General features: G+C 41.1%; 1 long non-coding RNA gene and 1 pseudogene across 1 annotated transcript; both read left to right on the plus strand.

The window, feature by feature from the left end:
• The first annotated feature begins 1,684 nt into the window (after nucleotides 1-1,684).
• LOC134732239 (uncharacterized) lies at nucleotides 1,685-12,891 on the plus strand. Its single transcript, XR_010115202.1, has 2 exons — nucleotides 1,685-1,782; nucleotides 5,394-12,891. It is a non-coding gene; the product is annotated as an uncharacterized lncRNA (long non-coding RNA).
• A 2,787-nt stretch (nucleotides 12,892-15,678) lies between these two features.
• Nucleotides 15,679-17,294, plus strand: LOC129461118 (complex I intermediate-associated protein 30, mitochondrial-like; annotated as a pseudogene).
• Nucleotides 17,295-22,800: the final 5,506 nt, after the last annotated feature.

Raw genomic sequence — 22,800 nt, forward strand, 5'->3', positions numbered from 1 at the left:
GACACTTGAGCTGTAGAGTGTGTCTGCTGTGTGACTTTTTCTTAATTGTTTAATCTTTATGAGCTTCAGTTGCTCATGTGTGCACGGAACAATATTTCTTAGCTAATAGTGTTGCGAGGATTAAGTGCTCATAAATGTGCCTGGCACAAAATAGGCAATGAATGGAGAAACTGTGCTTCAGTGCATTATTTAGATCATGGGCTTTTAGGTCATTTGATTCTACTTTGTCATTGTTTTGAGCTATTTACCAACTCACATTGTGGATCACTGATGGCAGTTCAAATTACTTCTTGTTTACACAAAAGTAAATTGGAGGAGGCTCAGTTTACTTCCCTCCTCCATCTCCATTTGGGAGGAGGCCAGTTTTTGCCTCTTTTGCTGCTGCATATCATTTTAATTTTAATTTTTTTTGTTTTCGTTTTTGTTTTGTTAAGAAACAGCATCTCACTCTATTGCCAACACTGAAGTGCAGTGGCACCATCATAGCTCACTGCAGCCACGACCGCTTGACATCCTGGATTGAAGCTATCTTCCTGCCTCAGCCTCCTGATTAGCTGGGACTACAGGTGTGCACCACCATGCCCGGCTAATTTTTTAAGTATAGGTGCGATCTCACTATGTTACCCAGGCTGGTCTCAAACTCCTGGCCTCAAGCGATCCTCCCACACTGACCTCCCAAAGTGCTGCGATTACAGGCATGAGCCACTGCAACCAGCCACTTTCATATTCTTGATATATAAATGTGACTTTTTTTCGACTCGGGGAAGGGTTCTCTTATGAGTTGGTTTTAACACGTCACCAGTTTTTCTCATTAATGAGTTAAGTAAACTCTTCAATCTGTGTATTTTGCCTATTACAGTGCCTTGTAATTTTTTCCTGATAGCTGGATATGATGTACTTGATAAAATGAGCTGCATGATAGGTCTTTAGTAACATGGTGATAAGATTTGGTTGTGAGAGGAGGAGTGTCCTATAGTCTGTAAAAATAATATATAAACTTAGGCACATTAAAATTTTAAAGAGTTTATTTAAGCAGATAGCAGTTCATGAATTGGGCATTGCCAGACCACATGCAGCTTAGGGCCTCTCTGAAGAGGCATGAGGGAAGGGCTTTTACAGGCTGAACTCAGAAACAAGGCAAAGAAAATACTTGATTGGTTAGAGTAGAGCCTTATTTGGATCATTCCAGTGGAAAGTCAGTAGTAGGAGGTTAATTGGTGGTTTCTGATTGGTTAAGGCCAGTTACACTGAGTTGGGTTTGGGTTTGCTTAGGTTAAGAATTCAGGCTACTAGAGCCACCTCAGCCTAATGGCCTTCCAATTAATGGTTTCAACAAGTCTTAATGGTAAGATTTCTTTTTTTTTTTTTTTTGAGACAGAGTCTCACTGTGTCACCCAGACTGGAGTGCAATGGCACAATCTCGGCTCACTGCAAGCTCCACCTCCTGCCTCAGCCTCCCGAGTAGCTGGGACTACAGGCATCCGCCACCACGCCCGGCTAATTTGTTGTATTTTTAGTAGAGACCGGGTTTCACCATGTTAGCCAGGATGGTCTCGATCTCCTGACCTCGTGATCTGCCCGCCTCAGCCTCCCAAAGCCAAACCATGACTTTAAATGAAGTAATGCATTCTGATAAGAACAAAGCATTCTTGTTTCTGTGTGATGTGTCTGTTCTGTTTCTAGGAATGGATGTTTTCTTTTAAAAATGGTTTATTGAAGTATGTACCTATCTTAAGTGTACAGCATGATGATGTGTATGCCCATGTAACCATCACCTAGAAGGTAAAGAATATTTCCATCACACTGGAAACTTCCCTTGAGCTCCTTCCCATTCATCACCCCCTTAGAATAACCACTATTCTGATGTTTATCCCCATAGATTCATTTTGCCAGTTCTTGGCCTTCTTAGAATAGTATACAATATGTATTCTCTTGCATCTGGCTTCTCTTAGCATAATGTTAGCAATTCATATGTGTAGGGTATACGTCAACAGTTCTTAGTAGCATTCCATTGCATGAATGTACCAGTTTATGCATTCACTCACTAATGGACATCCAGCTTGTTTTAAGTTTTTAACCACTGTGAATAAAGCTGTATGAACATATCTCTCTATGGCCATGTGCACTCCCTTCTCTTGTAATAGAGGTAGGGTCATGGGATAGTTGTGTGTTTAATTTTTTTAAAAACTGTCAGTTTTCCAAAGTGGTTGTACCATATAACATGTTCACTACCAATGTATGATAATTCCAGTCATTCCACATCCTTTCCAAGACTTTATATTGTCTTTCTTTAAATTGTAGTCATTCTGATGTGTCTGTAGTAGTATCCTGTTTTCTTAGTGAAGCAAAAGTAATATCAATAGACAGTCTGATTTATTATTGGCCTACAATAGCTGAAAACTGTTCTATTTAGTTCTCAAATTTCATGAATAATAACATGAGTTCATGTGGTAAGCTGTCTCTACATCGCTTGGTTCAAAAAGTCCTGCAGAGGACCACTGATCTTTAAAAAGTGCTGTCACCCTTCAGGTTCTCTGTCTCCTCAATCTATTCTTTGCCTGACTTAAGGATTTTTTTCCTGCCCAGAAGCTCTCCAGCAGTTCATCCCCTCATCCATGTTCTAGCTTTACTGGATGGATGGATTGCCTGTGATGGGAGGGGTTGCTGCAGAGGTCTCTGAAATGCCTTTGAGACCTTTCTGCCATTGTCTTTGCTGTCAGCTCTTGTTTGCATTTTACTTATGCAAATTTCTCTAGCAAGTGGTTGCTTAGCAGCTCACTTGAATTCTTCTCTTGAAAATAGGCTTTTCTCTTCTACCACATGGCCAGGTTGCAAATTTTCCAAACTACTATGGTCTGCTTCCTCTTTAAATAGAATATAATTTCCAACCTTAGGTCATTTATTTGCTCACACATCTGAACATAGGCTGACTTCTCATCCAAAAAATGGAGGCCTAACACAAATGGAAAATTGTCTTTAAATTGCTGAAAAATAAAAAACACTTAATGCTATATCCTATGAAAATATCCTTTAAATATAAGGATAAAAATCAAGGTAATCTTAGAAACATGCAAAGCTATGAGAATTTTTATTGCCTACAACCTACATGACAGCCAGTTCTAAAGGAACTCCTTCAGTCTGCAGGAATCCTAGTGCAGGTCCAGGGATGAACCTGAGAAACAGTAAAGTAGTATATATAAAAGACAACATTTTCCTTCCTGATGGAATTGCTGTAAAACGCTACCGACTCTTTAAAGAACAATAACCCCATAGGCAGTTTTTATACTGTAGGCAAAAGTAAAAATTATAAGAATTGCGCAAAGAAGGATATGGGGTAAATGGAATCAGTTATACACTCTTGGTTTTCTCCTCACTGAGACTGAAGAGGAAATTAATGAATTTTACAATACGTGAAGCCAGAAAATTAACTTTCCCCTCAGGGCTTAGTATAAGGTAGCGCCCCCCTCCCCACCCCGTAGTAGAACTTAGAGAAGGATATTAACAGCCTGTGCTCCTTCTGTGCTCCGTGAGCCTTATCTCTACTCCCCAGTTTCACATTCCTTGGAGCTCTGCGAATTCTTGCTTACCTCCCAAGCACAGCTGCAAGGTCCTAAGATTGGTAAGGATATGTTACACAATCATGTATTCCCAAGGATGTAAGACATGGAGTAACAACTGCCTTTCTGCTCGCTCCTGTAAGTACGCTTCCTGCATCACGTAATTCCCACCACTGACTGTTTAAAAGGTGGCTGCTCTCTTTGTTCGGGGCTCAGACTTTCCTGGACGCTAGTCCTACTGAGCCAGGTGATCACCTTAATAAAGGCTCTCCTGAACTCTGTTCGGTCATTCCCATCTCTGATTGTCCTGCTACAAGACAGTTATCAAATCCTCCATCTGCATAACTCCATCAGCAAACCCTGCATTTACCTTCTGGGACAATGTGGTACTTTCCCTATATCTTTCTCCCTGTCTCATCCTTTCATCTATTTATTGCATATCTTAAAGTAGATGTTTTTCACCAAATACACACTGGTATCTGGTATTAATGAGGCTGTCAGTAAATAATATTGGCACCACAGAAAATAAGTGTACGTCTATTCTTTGTCTTTTCCCAAATACTAATCTATAAATTTCTTTAGGTTGTGGCTTGAGGTCATCATAATCATTACCTTCTTCCCAATCCTGATTCAAATCTTGACCCATAATAGGTGCTTAATACCTAAACATATGAAGGAATAAAGAATAGATGCATATTCTAAGTTAATAAATAATCAGGAACAAATACATGGAAGGATCAGTACTGCCAGTTTAAACACACACAAACTGTGCTTCAAACATCTTGCACTATTTGCCAATAAACACAGTCTGGAGCCAAAGTTCAAGTTGGAATTTTTTGTTATAAATTGTTTTATCATAATTGTTTTACAGTCATAATTGCTTTACAGAGCTTGGTCTTGGGCTATTTTTATTACTTTATTTTTTAATTTATTTTTTCCAGTAGTTTCTTGTATCTCTACCATGTTTTAAGCATCAGCCAAGTCAGTGTAAAACAGTAAAAATTGGAAAAAAAATTGACATGATCTTCAAAATCATGGAGTATTCAGTAAAATAAATGAACCTGACAGTAAATAAGCAAATAGAAATATAGCACAGTATTAATACAATGTGACATTGTAATATTAGAACATTTTGATAATACTGTTACTACCACATCACCTAAGACATTTGGAGGCAGTTTTATACAATTTTGATAGTTTTGGTAAGTTTTGATTTAAGCAATAATCTATCATGAGAAAAAGTTCACACTTACTGCCCGGGGTTACTCAATGCTAGAGGCTTCATGTGGAGCTTCTGAAATTATGTATGGGGACCCGTGGAGCTGTCAATTGGGAACAGAATGCCCCACATCATGATTACTATCCTCAATAGAAAAACCACGTTGGGTTTCATATGTCAGTGTCACACCCACATTTCCTGTGAAATACAGGTGCTGGTTTACAGCTAAGGTGCTTTCCACATGAGCATATTAATGTTGGGGGCCTCAGTTTTGGGGATGTAGCCAGGATTTACTTGAAGGCTGAGGATTTCCTGGGGAAATACGAGAAACATTGTCTTGTATATGACACAGTAGATTGGAACAAGATTTTCTAATATGCATGGTTTAGGGAATCGCATTTTAACTCTGTCCCTAAAACACAGTCATTCAGCCGTCAAAAAATGGTCCACATTGACATTCCATTATTAACTCACCTTGGCCTTGGAATTGCAGAATGAGTTGGGGAAGAGCTGAATGGGAAGGTGGGAGGTATAGAGGTGTGGGCCCTTCTGGCTCTCTAAACCTGCTTTCTTCCATTTAACTTCTATCCATGGTGAATGATCCCCGGGAACAACAGATTGGACCCAACTAGGATCTCCCTTGGAGTGGATCAGACTGATGATCTCCACCATCCAAATGGTTCCTGAATAAAAAAGAAGAAGGTGTCACCTACTTCAATATGACGTCTTAAAGACACTGTGTTATTTCAGCGATAATGCCCCTGTCCATCAATCCAACTGGTGTTTTCATTCCTCATCTTACTTTGTCTTAAGTGCATTCAGCTGATGCTTTATTCTAGAGATACTGTCCTTTTCACTTTTATGTGGCCATCTTTACCCTGTTTTGTCATAAAACTCTTTTAAAAAACCAACTTTTAAAATGTTAAATTGTGGCAAAATACAAAAAATTGACTGGCTTAACCCTTGGTAAGTGTCCAGTTCAGTAAATACGCACATTATCGTGCAACCATCACCACCATCCATCTCCAGAACGTTTTTCTCTTTGCAAAATTGAAACTCTGTAAACATTGAAAACAACTCTTTCTATTCTCTTCCCATCAGCTCCTTGCGACCACCACACTGCTTTCCCTCTCTATAAATATTTCTACACCAGGAACCTCCTGTGACTGGATCACACAATATTTATCCTTTCATGCCTGACTTTTACTTAGTATAGTGCCCTCAAGGTCCATCCATGTGATACCATGTATTAGAACTTCCTCTCTTCTAAGGGTGACTAATATTCCATTGTATGTATAGAGCACATTCTGTTTATCTGTTCATCCGTCGATGGATACGTGGGCTGCTTCCCGCTTTGGGCTGTTGGATGCCTTAATACTCTTGCTCCCACTGCTCAATATCATTTTATTTATTTTTATTTATTTTATTTTATTTACTTCTTTATTTTTTGAGACAGAGTCTCGCTCTGTCGCCCAGGCTGAAGTGCAATGGTGTGATCTCAGCTCACTGCAAGCTCTGCCTCCCGGGTTCAGGCCATTCTCCTGCCTCAGCCTCCCGAGTAGCTGGGACTACAGGCGCCCGCCACCATGCCTGGCTAATTTTTTTTGTAGTTTTAGTAGAGACGGGGTTTCACCGTGTTAGTCAGGATGGTCTCGATCTCCTGACCTCATGATCCGCCCGTCTCGGCCTCCCAAAGTGCTGGGATTACAGGCATGAGCCACTGCGCCCGGCCTCAGTATCATTTTAAAAAGAGCAAAACTGTCATGTGCAGCCAACATGGAGGGAACTGGAAGAAATTGTGTTAAGTGAAATAAGCTCAGTCCAGTAAAACAATGGCACCAATAGTCTTAATACACAGAATAGACCATTGAACTACTGCACACATGCACTTGCTAAATATTACAATATTTTGACTCCCATTTTCCCACCTCTCACATTCTTTCTCTAGTTACACTGTAGTATCCGTTACACTTGATAATCCCAGCTTCCCTGTATGTGCTTCTCCACCAGTGCGCTCTGCCTCAATGCATGACACCAACACATGCCTACTATTCTTTGCCTGAAACCTCAGGCATATGTATGTGCGTTCTTCCTCATCCATGCCTAATATATGGTTCTCAGCTGGGGTAAACTGTGCCCACCTCAAGGGAAAATTAACAGTGACTGCAGACATTTTGAGTTATTACACTTGAGTATGCTACTGACTCCAGTGGGCAGGGGCCAGGGACACAGCTAAACATCCTACAATGCACAGCACAGCCCTCTTCCCTCTGAAAATGTATTATGTGGCCCACATGTCCATAGTGTAATAGATCGAAACACTGCCATCTGGCAAAGACCTTCTCCTCGACCAGACTTGACTTAGGCTTCCCTGAGCCCTCTTCCTGACTAGGCCTGGACTTTGGACATCTGTGTCCATCCTGGCTGCACCCAGTTTCAACAAGGGTAATGAGAATCCCCCCATCCTTGATACCTGATCCGGATTCTCATCTTCCACTCTTAATGTCTAAGTCTTTGGCCTGCCTTTAGCAAGGATTCTGCTCTTGATACCTAATCAAGTTGCTCTTTGTAATTTCCCACCCACTGACCGCCTTACTCTGATAATTGTCTACAAAAAACCAACTATCATTGCTATATTCAGAGTTGAGTTGGGTCTCTGTCCCCTGTTGCAATTGTGTTGAATATTCTTCCTCACCATTTACCCAAGCGTCAGAATACTTTTTCTTTTACATCTAACAATCTCACATTCACGCTCAGCATCTAAGGATAAATGTTTATTTTTTCACCGAAATTCCTTCAATAATCAGTCCCCTCTAACCATCCTGCATGATCACTTAAATCTGCCTTAGCTTCTGTGGGATCTTATGTCTCTCTATGTCGCTACAATGCCCCGGTAATCACATTCATTTGCATTATGTTTAATTGTCTGGCTTAATCCGTCTCTCTGAGTAGAAGTTTTGTCAAAACACCACACTATCGGCACCTGTAGTCCCAGCTACTTGGGAGGCTGAGGCAGGAGAATGCTGTGAATCCGGGAGGCGGAGCTTGCAGTGAGCTGAGATCGTGCCACTGCACTCCAGCCTGGGTGACGGAGCGAAACTCCGTCTCAAAAACAAACAAAAAAAAACCCCACACTATCCACCAAAGCATACCCAAGCGCAGGGCATAAAGAAGGCACTCCATCAGTATCTTCACCCCATCCCTTCCTCAGTTTCAGGTCCTACTTCCTTACCTGACTTTGGGTAAGAAAGTATAATGACATCTTCATCCCACAACACAACTTCATCCTGCAAACATCTCAGGTCTGTAAAATTATTGCTGGGAAAAGGAATCCCTTCAATCCAGATAGATTCACCAGCCATCTAAAAAAACACCACAGGCTTCCCAGGTTCGTATTTGTTGTACCTGTGCAATCTTAGAGGCACCACTTTTCTTGTTCTGTGACAGGTTAAGATGCAAAGGATGGAGAGATTGGGACAGAGCAGCCCAAGTTCATTTTGATACAGCTTCGATGACTGGAGGATTACCGGGCTTTTTGGTCTGGTGCTGATAGGATTAACGACATGGACACATGTGGAGTAGTTTTAAGAGTGAAAAGTTTAATAGGCAAGTAAGAAGGAAGAAAGAAGAGAACAGCTCCCCCGTACTGAGACATGGGAAAGGAACAGAGATAGACCCTGTGCACAACAGAAAGACAGTCCGTTATATCGGGAGGCTGTAGGAGGCGGTATCTGGTTTGCATAAGGCCCAAAGGATTGGTTTGACCAGGTGTATTATTCATGTAGCCTGGGAGAAAACAGGCCCTCCCACCATAGCCTTTTAATATGCAAATATGGGTTGCCATGATGGTTTGAACACATGGTGTTACTTGGAGGTGGCCATCACACTTTGCACAGGTGGTAACAAGGAGAAGACGGTGGGAATCACCATATTGAGTGGACTCAGTTTCTAGTGGCCAGATTCGCACATCAAAGCTTGTCAGCCCGGCCCTTGAAGCCGCCTTTTTGGTTAGAAAGAGATTGTTTGGGGATCATTTCTTATTACAGGAAAATCTCCACCAAGAACCTTTACCCTTACTGTATGCCTAAAATGATTTCTTAATAACTCCTGTAATATCCTCCCCTCAAAGAGAATTAAACCTAACTGCCGTTAGGGGGTGTTAGATGATGATTCTTTCTGGCTACTGTCTGCTGAAAAGGGGCGTGTGGTGGGGGGGACAGCAGTTGGGCCTTCTCCTGTGGTTGATCTAAGGTTCTCAGAAGAATGGCATGTCTATGTGTGGCTCTGCTCACAGCACCATTTAAAGTTTAATTGATTCTATTAAACTTTATTTAATGTTTTATTAAATAAAACATTTAATAAAATATTAAAATAGTAAATTTTAATTTAAGGTGAAAAATATAAATTTTACAAGAAGATTTAAAATGTAGGGTTAGGATACAATTATTAAAATTACCACCGTTAGTGGGGGGCCCTATTAGACCATAACTGACAGTAGAGTTTGACACCTTTTAGTTACACCAATGGATTGCAATACTGGCTTGCCTCCACTAGATGGCGGTGTACATTACCAGAAACGTTAATATAGAAGTAACTTTTTCCTAGAGAAAAGCGGACATTTCCCCCTTAATCTGCCGTTAGAGAATAACTTTAGGCCTAGGCCATTTTTACAACTTGCAGTATGATTGGGAGAAATACATTATTGGGTGGCTAAAATAACTTCAGCGTTAATTTTGACAGTTCCTTTCCATTATTAAAATCTTTCATGACTTTTATACACCTTCTTACAACATCTTCAAACTTTTTGGTTTGTCCTAAACATCCTTTGTTTAAACAACCAGTTATTTCCCTTTAGTACAAGAATTTACCATACAAAATCCTTCCTTATATAAAATCTCTTCCTTTATACCCTTTTCATAGTGTGTATCATATTACCAACCTTTAGTAAAGTCTTTTCAAACTTAATGATAGTATAACTTTCATGCTTCTTATCCATAACTATTAGTCCTGCTATAAGCAAAACAACCTTGACTAAATTTTTCCTGCAATTATTAATCCTGTTATAAGGATGATAATCAGGCAAAATATTACAGCAATTAGAATTTTACAACCAGAATTCCACATTGTGGGTGCCACAGTGTTCAGTTCTATTGCAAATAGTAGCTTGACTAGAACAATTTTTGCAAGAGTGGCATAGTAAATAATTTTCATTTAAAACTTTGCTTGCCAAGATATAACATGTCCCTTTGGGGATTTACAAAGTTACAAATCTGATTCTATGAATAATTAAATCTGTCTGCAAATATGCATTAAAAAGAAGTTCTAATATTTGGCGGTGAACTTTGAGAGGAAAGTTTGGAAAAAATAAAAAGTATGTGATAAGGTAGCAGTGGGACTAAGATTGTAGCCCTCACTCAGTTACTTATCTTTTATGATTTTCAGCTTAAGATCTTCTTTTGTTTTTTTGTTTTTTTTTTTTTGAGATGGAGTCTTGTTCTGTCACCCAGCCTGGAGTGCAGTGGCCTGATCTCGGCTCACTGCAACCTCCGCCTCCCGGGTTCAAGCGATTCTCCTGCCTCAGCCTCCTGGGTAGCTGGGACTACAGGTGCCCACCACCACGCCTGGCTAATTTGAATTAGTTTTTGTATTTTTAGTAGAGACAGGGTTTCACCATGTTACCCAGGCTGGTCTCGATCTCCTAACCTCCTAATCCGCCCGCCTCGGCCTCCCAAAGTGCTGGGATTACAGGTATGAGCCACGGCGCCTGGCCAAGATCTTCTATTTCTTCACACTGATATTGAGGACATTCCTCCGGACTGTCAGGGGTGGCTTCCTCAGCTTTGCAGGCTTTGGCTTGATTGTGATGTATTCACAAGTTGATTCCTGTAACTTTTACTGCCCAAGGGGGTTGAGAGAACAAGTGTAGGGCCCTTCCTAGCTTGGCTTAGGGAAGGTGACAGAGGTGAGGGTTTTACTAACACCAAATTTCTTCAGTTAAATAGAGGTGACTCCTGCTGGAAGTGAGCTAGAGAGGTTACATGCTTAACCAATTTAGAGGTTTCCTGCCTGAAAGCAATTTCTGAGCACATGGATAAGTTTTATCCTTTCCCAAGTGAAAAGCTTGGTGAAGGATTTTAAGAACTTTTCATTGGCTGGAGGCTGGCAAATAGAGTTTGCCATCCTGACTGTAGCCATCTTGGGGGCTGAAAAGTATGCCCTAGAGAAGTAGCCTATTCTATTTTTGCAGGGGAATACTGAGGTTTAATTTCTCTTACAGAGCCCTTTTAGATTAGAAGGGGCTTGAAGTGTGTTAATACCTTGAAACTTTCATGCCTTTGACTTAGCTGCCTGATCAGCTAATTTATTTCCTTCGGCTACCTTGTTTCCTTTCAATGTTCCTTAAAATGCATCCCTGCTGTTTTTTCGTGGAAGAAAAACTGAAGATAATAACCTGCTAATTTCCTGGCGATATTTTATAGGAGATCCATTAGTGGTAAGAAAATGTCTTTCCTTTTAAACGGCCCCAGCATGAGCATGGAGAGCTATGAAAGCATACTTGGAGTTAGTGTAAATGTTAGCTGCCTTTCCCTTGCTTAATTTAGGTGCTCTTGTAAGAGCTATTAGCTCAGCTAATTGAGCATTTGTGCCTGGCGAGAGTGACTATTGCTTATCCTGCCTTATGTACTTCTTGCTTTACCGGCTGTCAGCTAAGAGCTCCCCCTAGAGGACAGTGATTCTGCTACATTATGTGGGCTGTAAACAGTTAAATTATTTCCTAGGATTAACTTGGAGGCTTTTCTGACTAGTAGAGCTGTCATGACAATGGCTTGCAAGCATGTGTCAGCTAAGGTTGAGAAAAAGATTGGATTAGCCTTTTTCCTGAGATGCCCCTTACGGTCGTGCTCTGGGGAGAGGGGAGGTCTGGATTAGAGAGGAGAAGAGAGAGAGTGACTAGCTCTAGTGTTTGGAAGGAGGTTTACTTTCCTTCCTTTAATTTCCAGAATCATCCAGAGCTCCTGTGCTGTAATGGCAGTTTGAACCGCTGGAGCCAAGATTTGAGCCCCGGGACCCATCAGTCCTGCTGGACCATACGCGAGACTGATCCTGAACCCAGTGACCTCTGCCTCTGGGGGCAATTCCATCTCCAGTGGTTTTTGCCACAGGCTGACAGGGTCAAGCTTGCTTCGTCTTGCTGCCTGGGCAATCCTTAAAATGCCCTGGCATGCCACATCAATAGCAACTAGCAGATGCACCTTGGGGATTCTGGACGTTGCAAGCCTGCAAAGCTGCTGCTAGAGCCTCTGTCCTTCTCCTGAGCTTGCTGTCTTTCTTTTGGGCCTCCTCCTCCTGGTCCATATTATTAAAGACCGAAGTGGCCACTGTCAGGTGGTTCTCTAAGGTGCTGTCTGGTCCTGTACCTTGATTTTGATTTGTGGTTTCCTTCTACTATCAGGAGCTGCCTTGTGTAATAAACGTGTCCTTCAGGATGAGCTGCTCCTCAACTGAATTAGGGGATATGGAGGTGTACTCTATTAGTGCCTCTCTTAGCCTTTCCATAAAGGCTACAGGATTCTTATCTGGTCCATTATAGACAGTTTAGAGTTTGATACCCAACCTTGTTTTAACCTGAATTGACTCTCCCTTAGCTTGAGAGAGCCAGACAGACTCCATCTTGGCTCCTTCACTTACAGCCCCTTACCCACCCCCTTCCTCAAGGACTTAACTTGTGCAAGCAGTCTCCCAGCACATCCAAGGATGCAATTAACTGATAAGATACTGTGGCAAGCTGTATCCACAGTTCCTAGGAATTTGCCCAGTTGATAGCACCCAGAGCCCCGGCGTTTGTGTCCGGTTGATAACACCCAAAGCCCCACATCTATCACCTTGTGGTGGATTTAAAGCCCCTGTACCTGAAACTGTTTGCTTTCCCATAACCATTTATCCTTTTAACTTTTTGCCTGCTTTACTTCTGTAAGATTGTTTTAACTAGACTTCCCCCACTCCCCTTTCTAAACCAAAGTATAAAAGAAAATCTAACCCCTTCTTCAGGGCCGAGAGAATTTTGAGCACTAGCCATCTCTCGGCCGCTGGCTAATAAAGGACTCCTGAATTCGTCTCAGCGTGTGGCGTTTCTCTGTAACTTGCTCAGTTACAACAAGAGTAATTGAGGCTGGGCGCGGTGGCTCACGCCTGTAATCCCAGCACCTGTAATCCCTCGGCCTTCGGAGGCCAAGGCGGGCGGATCACGAGGTCAGGAGATCGAGACCATCCTGGCTAATGTGGTGAAACCCTGTCTCTCCTAAAAATACAAAAAATTGGCCGGGCGTGGTAGCAGGCGCCTGTAGTCTCAGCTACTCGGGAGGCTGAGGCAGGAGAATGGCGTGAACCCAGGAGGTGGAGCTTGCAGTGAGCCGCGATCACACCACTGCACTCCAGCCTGGGTGACAGAGTGAGACTCAGTCTCGAAAAAAAAAAAACACAAAAAAACAAAAGAGTAATTGAGAGGTTTGGCCTTGGTTTTCTGTAGACCTTCTAAAATGCATATTACAAAGTGCTTTATCTTCCACTTATCCCCTTGAGTTAATGGGGTACCATTAGGTCCCAAAATTTGGTTGATATCTAAAGTTTATTTTGCTGTACAACTCTGGTTTTCGTGGGGTTTTTTTTCTTTTTTTTTTTTAGAGTCTTACTTGCTTCTAACACAAAAAAGGCCAGGTTTTCCTTCAGGCAACTCCTTTATGGAGTTTGCGCTTGCCTCCAACAGGAAAGATGAGGTTTTTTGCCCTGCTCCCCTAATGGTAGAGAGCAGGCTTCAACCTGTGACCCATCATCCCTAGATAAGTAACTGAGTTGGGGATTGTCTTGGCCAAAGAGAAGAGTAACAACCAGCTGGTCTTAATTTCTTGTTACCATTAGAGCACTTCATAATCATATAAGTGGTGTGATCATTTGTTTTGCTTAAATGTTTTGTTGTTGTTGTTTGTTTCTGTTTTTGTTGTTGTTTTGCTTTTTTTCCCCATTGGGTTTTATCAACTCTACCTTTTTTTTTTTATTGAGCAAAGGTTTTTTCTTCTCAGCTGACTGACTAATGTTTTCTTCATTTACTTCTGCTGTCCTTTCTCTTGCACCCTCTGCTGCATGAGGAACATAACATAGTTTATAATAGTCTGAGTTTCCTTAAAGAAAATGGAGAAGGTGCAACTCCCTTGGGGGAGACACCTGTTTTTCCTTATCAAACCCCAAAAGTGTAAACAGAAAAGTTCATCTCAGCTCTTAAACTGCTTGCTTTTGTATTGTGTTACCTGATTTATTGACTAAAATAGTTATCGCAACAGAATTTACTCATTGGGTTTTAAAGAAGTGTATAGTTTAGACAGAAATGTCATTGTTTACAAAATTTTTTTTCTAAATGCACTGTAAAAACATCACATGGTCTAGCCTCATAATAATTCTCCCTTTTTGGAAACCCAGCATTCAGTGTGGGTTTCTGCCCAGAGCTCAGAGAGCCAGTTAAAGGATAGATAATCCTTATCTAAATAAAATTGGTCTCCTTATACAACCCTATGATAAATTTTTATAATTTTATGTTTGATTTGGCATCCCTCTTTAATCTCCTTCTAGCACACCAGACTCTTTCTCTCCATACTTTATAATGCAAATTTTTCTATTTGATTTTCACCTGAGTTGTTTCCTTTACTATGCAAATTTAAGGCTATTTAGCTGACAACTGCCTAAGGTTGTGAAACAGGTTACCAAGAATCTGAAAATCTATGATAGGAAAAAAGAAGGTTTTTGTGAATTGGTGAAGATGTACTTCTTTTCACATGTCTAATATATCTATGTATTTATGTGTTATGTAAACAATGTTTCACTAATGAAAATATATAAAAGAGCTCTGATTAATAGGCTTAAAAAAACATGTACATCAAATACTTTATCAGAAAAAGAAAAGATACTCAAATGCTTTTTCAAGTTTATGTGACTTAAGTAAATCTTTAATAAATAAGCTAGCTTTAATATTATTATTAAAGTAATATTAGAAATGTCTGAAGAATTGCCAGCATACATTTTTGTTTGCATTTTTTTTTTTTGAGATGTAGTCTCGCCCTGTTGCCCAGGCTGGATTGCAGTGGTGTGATCTTGGTTCACTGCAAGCTCCGCCTCCCAGGTTCACACCATTCTCCTGCCTCAGCCTCCCGAGTAGCTGGGACTAGAGGTGCCCGCCAACATGCCTGGCTAATTTTTTGTATTTTTTTTTTTTTTTAATGGAGACAGGGTTTCACCCTGTTAGCCAGGATGGTCTCGATCTCCTGACCCTGTGATCCGCCCACCTCGGCCTCCCAAAGTGCTGGGATTACAGGCGTGAGCCACTGCGCTCGGCCCTTTGTTTGCATTTGTTGATCAAACAATTTCTTACTTATCCCTGCCAAATACTATAAGGTGTCAAAATTTGACATAGGGGTTGCAAAAGTATAAACACAGCCAAAACAGAATGACCTTTGCTTGTGTAATCTTTAATAAATAAGACATTGATACTGGTTTAATAAAAATAGCTCTATCTTGAATTTAGTAACATTACCATAACTTCTAATCTTGCGGCTTTAGGTGGTCTAGTCCACAGGCAGTAAGGAAGCTGGTTTTGGGAAAGGACTGTTATCATCTTTGTTTCAAAGCTAAACTATAAAGTGAGTTCCTCACAAAGTTTGTTTGGCCTACGCCCAGGAATGAACAAGGACAGTCTGGAGGTTAGAATCAAGATGGAGTCAGTTAGGTCAGATCTTTGTTATTGTCTCAGTTATGGTGGTTTCATAATTTTAAACGATGCCTATCACAGTTTCATAAACAATGTAGGTAAATGATTAACATAAGATAATTAGGTAAATGTAATGGGATGACTACTTGTAGATAAAATTGTCATAATTTAAAATCTAAATTACTATTACATTAAATAATAGATATTTTATTATTTGGGTATTTTTCAACAAAATATATTGTAGGAAAACATTCTTTCTAAAAACAGGTGTGTGCTTTTTAAAAAGTTATACACTCTTTTGTCTAATTTAAAGCTTATGTAAAGGTTTTATATAAAACAAGGTAAAAGGAACCAGGAAATAAGAGAGATGTAAAGAAAGTTAAAGAAATAAAGAGGTTTTTCTCTCCATCGTGCCGAACGTCCAGCCTCTGGAGATTGGGCGGTGAGTGCCGGAGGTAAACACCGAGGCAGAAGAGTTTTGCCACTCACTACCTGTGTGACCTTCGGTAAATTAGTCTTGGAACATCCATTTCCTCATCTCTATAATTGAAATGATAATAGTACCTCTCTCAGGGTTGTTGTGAGCTGTCAATGAAAATACACTTAGAGCAGTTTCTGGCACTTGGTAGAATTGGGTTATTTGCTAAAGCTTCTTGGTAGCCCTTGGTAGCCCAGGAAGAAACTTACATTTTGATTTTTTTGTACCATGGCTTTGGTTCACAAATTGCTGCATGGCACTTATATTCTCAGAAAATGCTCTAAGACAACTGCTGCCTTGCATTCATTTTTGGGTATTCGCTTTGCACACCATTCCAGTAGTCTTCAGAAACCAGTGGCTTCTCCTGGCAAAGCCTCCTCACAGAGGAAGACTGAAGGGGGTTGGCAAGGACATCACCAGAAAGAAGTTGCTTTGGATATAACTTCTCCTGAGGAGAAACCTGAAGTTAGTTTTAATAAAGCAATTAGAGATGAAATAAAGGACCATTTTAGGCATTTGAAGGATGAAATTATGGATCATTGGATAGGACCCAAAGGCCGCCCTCTGCATGAGGTCTTGCTGGAACAATCCAAGGTTGTCTGACAGTTCTGGGGGAGAAAAGACTTGGATAAGTAGATAGTGACTTCTGAAACGACAATTGGAGGCAGAAGTGAAATATTTTTGAAAATGGGCAAGAATAACCAAAGTGCACTGCTATATGGAACTCTGAGTTCTGAGGTACCTCAGGATGGGGAGACTACCTGAAGTGGGTACTGTGCAATGATATCCAGGATTCCAGGGGGTGCTTTTGAGAGGAAGATGTCTTATGTTTGGTCCCAGTTCAGTACTCTGTATCTCTGTGTACGTGGGGATGGTTGGCCTTGGATGATGAATATCAGGGAGGACACAGATATAATCCAGAGGAAAATCAGATGTATAGCTACTTCATGTTCACCCGTGGGGAGCCCTACTGGCAGAAGGTCAACATCCCTTTTTCCACATTTTTTTTCCCTAATCAAGGAAGAGTGCAGGATGTTCAGAGTCAGCTTCTGCTTGACAAGACCTCTTCTATAGCATTCACCTTGGCTGATAAAGTGGATGGTCCATTCTTCCTGGAGACAGATTTTATTGGAGTGCTTACTGATCCAGCCCACACAGAAGAATTTGCCTATGAAAGTTCTCCAGAGCTTAACCCGAGACTTTTAAAATAAAGATCATGTGGTAGTTTTCTTTTACTAAACTAAGGGTACTAGTATCTACAATGATATAAACAAAATATTTCTTTAATGGCATCAAAAAAAAAAAAAAGAAAGAGGTTTTTTTTTTGTAAGACAGCTTAAAGAGAAATAATTTTATATGAGAAAGAATCTTGTATGGTAAATTTAGTCCTAGAATAAAATGACTAGTTGTTTAAGAAAAAGTGATATTTAGGACAAACCAGAAAATCCAAGCATGTCATGAATGGTCTGTATATGCAATTACAAGAAGATTATTAAACAAACAAAACAAAAACTTTTATATGATCAAGTTGTCTATAAAGAGAAATGACAATGGTGTTTCTGTAGATTGGGTTTGATGTAAGAAAACACTTATACACTAAAGAATTGGTTAGAACAATGACATTTTCTTAAGGGGTTGATTTACTCAATAAATTATAAGAGATTTTATTTTTTAATTTTTAACCCAAAATTCAACTTTTATTGCATCTCACAGGTTTTGGTTTTCTCTTCCTTTCTGAAAGGCACAAAATAGTAACACTCCCCTTCAACTCATTTTCAGGTCATATAAGTTTGTTTTCCTTGGGTTCCAATTTTTTGTTGTTGTTGTTGCCTGATGCTAACAGTGTTTTCTCAGAGGTCTAAAGGAAATGTTTCCTTTGAACATAATATTCTGTGCACTGCAGAAGGGTTTTTTTTTTTGTTTTTTGTTTTTTTTGCCTTTTGGTAACCTGCCTAGAAGATTTTATGTTTTATTGCTTAGAAAAAGCTGAGGCTAAAAAAATTCCTAATTAAGGCTATTACATTTGTTATCTTCCTTTATGTGCTTTTAAAGTCCTTGTGACATTGAGTTACAGGGCCTTGACTCCTGGGTCTAAAAATGACACCAAGCCCTACTAAATCTTGAATTCTGAGAGCTTATATTGCATATATTTCAACCTTGGAGAATCTGACAATTATTTGTCTTGGGGTTCCTCTTCTCAAGGGGTATCTTAGTGGTGTTCTCTGTATTACCTGAATTTGAATGTTGGCCTGTCTTGCTAGGTTGGGGAAGTTCTCCTGGATAATATCCCGAAATGTGTTTTCCAACTTGGTTCCATTATCCCTGTCACTTTCAGGTACACCAATCAACCATAGGTTTGGTCTTTTCACATAGTCTCATATTTCTTGGAGGCTTTGTTAGTTCCTTTTTCATTCTTTTTTCTCTAATCTTTTCTTCATGCCTTATTTTAGTAAGTTGATCTTCAATCTCTGATATCTTTTCTTTTGCTTGATCAATTTGGCTGTTGATACTTGTGTATGACAAATGATGGCAACTCCTCTCCAGCAAGGGCACAAAACTGGATGGAGAATGAGACTGATGAATTGACAGAAATAGGCAGATTTGCCCTGAGGGGTTCCCAGCTTGAAGGGATCCAAGATATTTCCTTTTCACAAGACAATCCCATTCTGTCAATGAATTAATCAGCAAGAAGATTTCTTTTCACTTCCTTCTTCTCCTGCAAGGGAAGACTTTAAGAGACCTGAATTGACAGGGCAAGGTGGTCTCATTTTCAACTCTCAGGCACAAAGTCTTTCTTCTCTTTGGTTTGCCTGCCAAAATGAAAATTCAAGGTTACTAAAAGCTGCAATTCCAGTATATCTCCTTCTTATTCCACAGAAATTGTCGTTCATGGATATGAAGGCTCTGACAGCTAAGTATAATTTTGCCACCATGAAAAAGCCAATGAGAAGCCAATAAAAACGGGATTTCAGAAACACAAAAGTACCTCCATTTCCAACTATGTGTCAAAAGCTTTCCTGATTACGCTTGTTTGTTTGAGATTTCTCTAGCTGTAGCCAAAAATATCCTAAATTATTATCATTAGTATTCCTTTCATGAAATTAATGTGACCTGCTACCCTGACTAATACTAAGAGAAGAATCAAGAGAATTGTGAAAAGGAAAAGTGGTTTTGAACTTCGTTCTCCTGGAGATCCAACAATCTAACCTTAGAACTCTGCTTCCTCCAGTTTTCTCACTCCATCTGCAGTGAGAGCTGCCCTGCTGGCTCCACTGCTACTTTGAGTGCAGGCACTGCCTTGAGAGACATTTTGCTGACAGAAAGGTGATAGGGGGGCTTTCAAACGATTTCTTCTGAAAGCTGACATTCAACTCATGTTTACTCTTTGGTTAACTTTATCCTGCAAATTCTGAGAGAACACCATTCTTCTAGGTCCAATTGGCCACAAAACAGGTTGCATAAGTCTCCATAGCAAAATGGAAATCCAAATGGAATCCAATTTCCATTTGGATTTCCATTTTGCACATAGTGAGTTTTCTCTGTCCATTTTGGGTTTGGATGGAGGAGGGGAAAAATGCTCAGACTTTCCCCAAGACGGTAGTATCAGACAATCCCCAGGAACAGCTTGGAAGGGTCAGTGTGGGCAGGTGTTGAGTTCTCTAAGTCATCTACAGCAAGGGCAGGCAAACCATGGCCCACAGGCTAAATATGGCTACAACTGCTCCTTCACATATTGCTAAATACAGCTACAACTGCTCCTTCACATATTGCTAAATACGGCTACAACCGCTCCTTCACATATTGCTAAATACGGCTACAACTGCTCCTTCACACGTTGCTAAATACAGCTACAACCGCTCCTTCACATATTGCTAAATACGGCTACAACTGCTCCTTCACATATTGCTAAATACTGCTACAACCACTCCTTTACATATTGCTAAATACGGCTACAACTGCTCCTTCACATATTGCTAAATATGGCTACAACTGCTCCTTTACATATTGCTAAATACAGCTACAACTGCTCCTTTACATATTGCTTACAGTGGCTTCAATCTGCAAGAGAAGACTTGAATAGTTGCCATAGACACCTTCTGGTTTGCAAACTGGAAATATTTATTACCATTTACAGAAAAGGTTTGCTGTCATATGTCTCACAAATCCAGTGCAGTCTGTAATTAGTTACAATGAAAAGATGACAATGCCCAGGTCACATTGTTCCTAAGGCCTGTTCTGCATTTCTCCCCATTTAGAATGAATTCCCTGCAGGCATTTTTGCACTCCAAATACATTACGCCACTGTCAAGCTTTCTCCTTCCATATATGCTTTGAACCCTGGGAACAAGCCACCTTTTCAGTTCTGTTCACAGTGGCCGTGTCTTCTGCTTCAGCCAAAACTTTCACTGTGGTCACAGCCTTCCAAGCTACAAGGCCAGCCAGCAGGAACCAGGGTCCTGTTGGGTACCCTAAAATCTCATTCTGTTGTCACCTCTGCCCCCTCATCCAAGTGACCATCTCTGGAATCTAGTTGGAAACATCTCCTTCCTCCCTAGACAAAGACCCATAGTCCTGGTATAATCATCATCCAGTGTAATGGGGGCTCTATCACTGTTTTCTACTGTGTCTTGAGCTATTTCGGCTTCTTGGTTCTGGGGACCTTTGCTGTAGTCTTCCTGGAAAGTAACCCGCCTGACATCTTCAATGAAACCAAATGTCTCACCTTCAGCATGTTGGTGTTCTGCAGTATCTGGGTGGCTTTCCTCCTGAGTTATAGCAGCACTCAGGGAAAGGCCATGGTGGCTGTGGAGATTGTCTCCATCTTGACCTCCAGCACTGGGTTACATAGATGCATCTTGCTCCCAATTGCTACGTGATTCTCCTTCACCCAGAAAGGAACAGTCTTCAATGCCTAAAGAAGAAGCTGAGAAACCATAAACAGAAGGACTATACCATATATAGACTAAAAGGGGGACTACAATGCTTATTAGTGGTGGAGAATTTGTAAGCTAATTGTGTAAAGTGCTCCTGAAAAATCAATAAATATTAAACAACTTGTTTCAGAAAAAAAAAAAGACAATGAGATATTGGCAAGTTACTTACAGAAACAAACCTGAATATCCAGTGAATAAGAAGATTCTGGGCTCATTGGAAGGTATTGAGTTGTCACAATTAATTTTTCACAGTAACAGATTTATCTTGTTATACTCTCGCCTCTTCCAGGATTCAACTTTCACTAGCCTTCAGTTTTAAAAAAGAAGATGCTAAGCCTAACTAGTAATCAAAAATGCAAATTAAAAAGCCACAAAATAGCATATTACTTTGCAGAATAAAAGAAAAAATTACAAATCTGTAATCACTAAATATTGACAAGGATGTAAAGCAACATGTGCCTGCAAACGCACACACACAGAACTACGTAAACTTCACACCTGTTAAGGAATAATTTCCAGGAGGTATTGTTAAGTAAAACAAGCAAGTTATAAATGAAAGTACAGGGCGGGTGGAGCCAAGATGGCCGAATAGGAACAGCTCAAGTCTACAGCTCCCAGCGTGAGCAACACAGAAGACAGGTGATTTCTGCATTTCCATCTGAGGTACCAGGTTCATCTCACTGGGGAGTGCCGGACAGTGGGTGCAGCACACTATGTGTGAGCCAAAGCAGGGCGAGGCATCGCCTCACCCGGGGAGCACAAGGGGTCAGAGAATTCCCTCTCCTAGTCAAAGAAAGGGGTGACAGACAGCATCTGGAAAATCGGGTCACCCCCACCCTAACACTGCGCTTTTCCAATGGGCTTAACAAACGTCACACCAGGAGGTTATATCCTGCACCTGGCTCAGAGGGTCCTATGCCCACAGAGCCTCGCTCATTGCTAGCACAGCAGTCTGAGATCAAACTGCAAGGTGGCAGCGAGGCTGGGAGAGGGGCGCCCGCCATTGCCGAGGCTTGAGTACGTAAACAAAGCGGCCAGAAAGATCGAACTGGGTGGAGCCCACCACAGCTCAAGGAGGCCTGCCTGCCTCTGTAGGCTCCACCTCTGGGGGCAGGGCACAGACAAACAGAAGGCAGCAGTAACATCTGCAGACTTAAATGTCCCTGTCCGACAGCTTTGAAGAGAGTAGTGGTTCTCCCAGCACGCAGCTTGAGGTCTGAGAACGGGCAGACTGCCTCCTCAAGTGGGTCCCTGACCCCGAGTAGCCTAACTGGGAGGCATCCCCCAGTAGGGGCGGACTGACACCTCACACGGCCGGGTACTCCTCTGAGACAAAACTTCCAGAGGAACGAGCAGGCAGCAGCATTTGCAGCTCACCAATATCTGCTGTTCTGCAGCCACCACTGCTGATACCCAGGCAAACAGGGTCTGGAGTGGACCTCCAGCAAACTCCAACAGACCTGCAGCTGAGGGTCCTGACTGTTAGAAGGAAAACTAACAAACAGAAAGGACATCCACACCAAAAACCCATCTGTACATCACCATCATCAAAGACCAAAGGTAGATAAAACCACAAAGATGGGGAAAAAACAGAGCAGAAAAACCAGAAACTCTAAAAATCAGAGTGCCTCTCCTCCTCCAAAGGAACGCAGCTCCTCAACAGCAACGGAACAAAGCTGGATGGAGAATGACTTTGACGAGTTGAGAGAAGAAGGCTTCAGAAGATCAAACTACTCCAAGCTAAAGGAGGAAGTTCGAACCAATGGCAAAGAAGTTAAAAACCTTGCAAAAAATTAGACGAATGGCTATCTAGAATAACCAATGCAGAGAAGTCCTTAAAGGACCTGATGGAGCTGAAA

The sequence above is a fragment of the Symphalangus syndactylus genome, chromosome 13 (assembly GCF_028878055.3).
Source record: "Symphalangus syndactylus isolate Jambi chromosome 13, NHGRI_mSymSyn1-v2.1_pri, whole genome shotgun sequence".
Classification (NCBI taxonomy): Eukaryota; Metazoa; Chordata; class Mammalia; order Primates; family Hylobatidae; genus Symphalangus; species Symphalangus syndactylus.